Genomic DNA, 4,477 nt, shown 5'->3' on the forward strand with positions numbered 1-4,477 from the left:
TGAGGGAGTGGATGGTGTAGGAGGGTCCCTCAGCCACATGCCGCCCAGGCTGTGTGTTCACAAGCAACATTCCAGGCTTAAGTGGTGGCGATGCAGTCTCTCACTTAAGCACAGGGACTTTCGTCTTGACCATTCACTGAAATGGATGAGGACTTATTTAACTGCCATTTTCTCCCCTCTGTGTGTTGGTACTTCTCTAGCCCTGGTCCCTAGAGTTCAGGTCTGGTTCTGGCCATTTAGTCTTCCATACTCCTGTCAAAATCCATACATGTTCTTCTTGGTTTCCATTCCCAGTTTGGCAGCAGGAAATGTCTGTCATGCCCTCTCTAATGTACTCATGATCTAACTAAAATTGGTTGTTGCCCTAATTACAGAAAAGTCCTGATGCGGCAGGGCATGGTGGCTCACACCTGTAAACAGCACTTTGGGAGGCCAAGGCCGGTGGACTGCCTAAGCTCATGCCTGCCTGTCATCCCAGATACTCTGCATGCCTGTCATCCCAGATACTCTGGAGGCTGAGGCAGGAGTATTGCTGAACCCAGGAGGCAGAGGTTGCAGTGAGCCAAGATCACCCCACTGCACTCCAGCCTGGGCAACAGAGTGAGATTCTGTCTCAAAAACATAAAAATAAAAAATAAAACCAGGCATGTCCTATCCTGATATCTGCATCATGCTATGTACTGCCTACTGGGGCCCTGAGATGGGGAGGAGAGCGAGGCCTCGGGGCAGCACACCTGCCCACTTGCAAACTAGCTGTCCCCTCAGTCAGTTCCTTTGCTCTTTTCTCATTTCTACAGGTATTATTTTGTTTTCTTAAATTAACTTCTATTTCTGTTTTTCTCTATCTTTTAGACTTAATTTCCTTCATAGAAGAATGCATGAGACTGAAACTGAATTTAGAATTTCCTTGTCAGGAACAAAAATTGCCATATTTGTTCAGAGGTTCATTGAACCAGTGGTTATTTCTGGCTTGTCTGGTTGTCTTTTTTTAAAATTACTATTTTTAAAGGCTGTGTAGCCAAGAACAGAGGGGGAAAAAAAGAGGATACGTGTGGGGCTTCCAGAAAGGCAGCAAAGTGAAAAAAGATGGAAAGTAGCAGCCCTGGGAGAACCCTGGATTTTCGGCTCTGGCCTGTCTCCTGCAGCCCCCAGCCACATCCCACTCTGATAAGAGACACAAGCAGTACACAAGCCAGCCTGCGCTTTTCAGTCCTGACGTATGATTTTCTGTGCTCTTCTGCTTTCCAAAAGTAGCAGTTAAATATAAATACACAGTGAATGACCTGGGTTTTGCCAGGAGAAGCCACAAAGCTTACATTTCCTAGACTTGTTTGTCTAAATCAGAAGGCCCTGGTTGTGTTAGCACAGGTTTTCACAGAGAGGGTCGGGTGAGGGCAGGGCTAGAAGGATAGCTGAATGATCTGAGTCAGAGCACAGACGCAGGAAAGCAGAGGGGAGGTGAGAGATGCAGCACCTCCACAGGCAGAGAGCTGGGCTTCTCCACCTTGTGGGCAGAATGTGCTTGTTGGTTGAAATCTGATGAATAACAAATGTCACTGTTCCCCATGGGGAGAAAAATAAGCTTTGGATACTTCTTCATAAGTAGGCTATTTGTAAGCACTCATTCTTGTCTTCATTTGAGGTTTTGGGGAAACTGTGATATACTGACAACCAGTTTTTTTTTGTTTTTGTTTTTGAGAGGGAGTCTCGCTCTGTCGCCCAGGCTGGAGTGCAGTGGCCGGATCTCAGCTCACTGCAAGCACCGCCTCCTGGGTTTATGCCATTCTCCTGCCTCAGCCTCCCGAGTAGCTGGGACTACAGGCACCCGCCACCTTGCCTGGCTAGTTTTTTGTATTTTTTTAGTAGAGACGGGGTTTCACCATGTTAGACAGGATGGTCTCGATCTCATGACCTCGTGATCCGCCCGTCTCGGCCTCCCAAAGTGCCGGGGTTACAGGCATGAGCCACCAATATTTAAGCTCATGGGACGGGTAACAGAGGAGGTGGAAGTTGGCAGACATTGATTATCCCCAATACTGGAACTCAAAAGTCATTTATCATTCTTTGCCTCTCTCACGAATCAAATGATGCCTTGGCTGATGGACTTCCAGACTGCATCAAGCTTTATAAAAACTGGAATTCACATCCACTAATTCATCTCTTCACTAATTTATTTATTCAACAAACATTTATTCAAGTGCCTACTATATGCCATACACCGTGCTGTGTGTGGGATACAAAGTCAGGGGGACATGCCCTTGTTCTCAGGAAGTGCCTGGGCTAGTAGGGAGTTGGGCAGGCTGTGCAGCGATAGCAGGGTGGTGTGATCAGCGCAGGGTGACAGCGGTGAACTCTGTTCTGGATGGATGTTGTTCCCCACGTTCTGGTGAGTAACACATTAGTCCCAAACTGAGACCTTTTAGGGTTCAAGTGTCAAGCACCATCAAGATCTAAATTGGTTTTACCCTGTCCGTATAAGAGCATGAAGTGTTTCTAAGGTAACTTTACCCAATCCCCATATCATATACACCTTTCATTTGACTAGTGAAAGCCCATTTCTAATGTTTATCATAGGTAGTTAATAGGTCACTAATTTTACCAATAGAAAGCCATTTCAGATATTTAGGGTACTAATTAGCAAAGCAGTGTTTTTGGTCAAGGTACAAATAAAGAAGTACTTGTATTAGCCACATATGGAGGATGAATTTTTCTAGTAGGAATGCTAACTGTCCATCCCAGAGTGAATTCTTAATTGGAATACCAGCAGCAGCTGGCTTACAGTGTGACATAAGTAACACATGCGTAATATTACACAGTGTGTTTTCTTTTTCTTTTTTTTTTCTTTTGGAGATGGGGGTCTCACTGTCTCACCCAGGCTACAATGCAGTGGGTCTCACTATGTTGTCCAGGCTAGTCTTGAACTCCTGGATTCAAGTGATCCTCCTATCTCAGGCTGCCAAAGTGCCAGGATTGTAGGCATGAGCCACTGCACCTGGTCACACAGTATATTATTCTTGAGATAGCACAGACATCTTAAGATGAATGAATGCCTACTGTTAATATAAAATTGAATGACATCTTAACAAAGTAAAATATTGTTGAATTACATTTTCTTTCCCTCAAAGATTATAGCCATTGTTCTTTTCTCTTCTGTCACTGAACATGATGAGGTTAAATTTTAGGCAAGCCTGATTTAATTTTGTTCTTGCATGGGATTTGCCTTTTCTTCCTGAATATCAGTTAAATTGTTTCTTCATCCTTGGCATTCAACAGCCAAATACTGGGCCAGTTTTTCCTGGTACATGGTGTCCACTTTTGATTGTCTATTTATATTTTTACTTAAGAGTAAGATAAATACAGAACATTTCAAAAATCAAAGATTATAGAGGTCAGTGAATTATTATACCATAAACACACCCATGTAATCAGCACCCAAGTCAAGAAGTAGACCATCATCACCAGCCATCCAGAAACACTCCTGGTGCTCCCTTTCAGTCCCAGCCTCCCTTACAGTAACCACTATCCGCACTACTTAAACTATAAATTACATTCGCCCCCCTCGCTTGAATTTTATTTAAGTGGAAGCATACATTATGTACTCTTGTATACAGCTTCCTTTACCCAACATTATGTCTGTGAGACACATACATGTTGCTCTGTGAGCTGTTCATTCTTTTTCTTTGCTGTGGGGTATTTCATTCTATCATTAGGATTATTTTTCATTGTTTCATATTTGGAGCTATTATAAGGACATTCTTGCACAGGTCTTTTGGTGACCATGTTACACGTATTCCTTTAGAGTTTTGCGTTTTGTAGAATTTTGTCTATATCATAATTTAGAGTTGAATTGCTGGATCATACAGGGGTATGTGTGTGTATGTGCGCGCACACATATGCGTGTTCAACTTTAGTAGATAATACTCAACAAGATAATGCCCAAATGGTTGTAACAATTTACCCTCTGAAGAGCAATGTATAAGAGTTCTAGGAGCCTTACCTCCCCACCAACAATTGGTATTGACAGTCTTGTAAATTTTTCGCCATTTTGATGAGTATGTTGTGATATCACTTAATTTGAGTTTCCCTGATTAATGATGTTAAGCACCTTATCATATGTTTTCTGGCTATTAGAATACCTTATTTGTGAAGTGCCTATTCAACTCTCTTGCCCATTTTTCTACTGGGCTGTCTGTTTATTTTATATTTATTTGTAGGAGTCCTTTATATTATTCTGGATACCAGAACTTTCAAGGTTATTTATGTTGCAAATGTCTTCTGTTAGGTAAGTTGCCTTTTCATGTTCTTCACAGTATCTTTCATAAATGGAATTTTAATGTAGTATAACTTACTAATCCTTCCCTTTTTTTGAAAAAAACTTGTGATAAAAACCACATAACATAAAATTTACCATCTTAACCATCTTCAAGTGTACAGATCAGTAGTGTTAAGTATATTCACATTGTTATGAAACAGATCT

This window comes from Colobus angolensis, unplaced genomic scaffold (genome assembly GCF_000951035.1).
Source record: "Colobus angolensis palliatus isolate OR3802 unplaced genomic scaffold, Cang.pa_1.0 Scaffold5456, whole genome shotgun sequence".
Lineage (NCBI taxonomy): Eukaryota > Metazoa > Chordata > Mammalia > Primates > Cercopithecidae > Colobus > Colobus angolensis.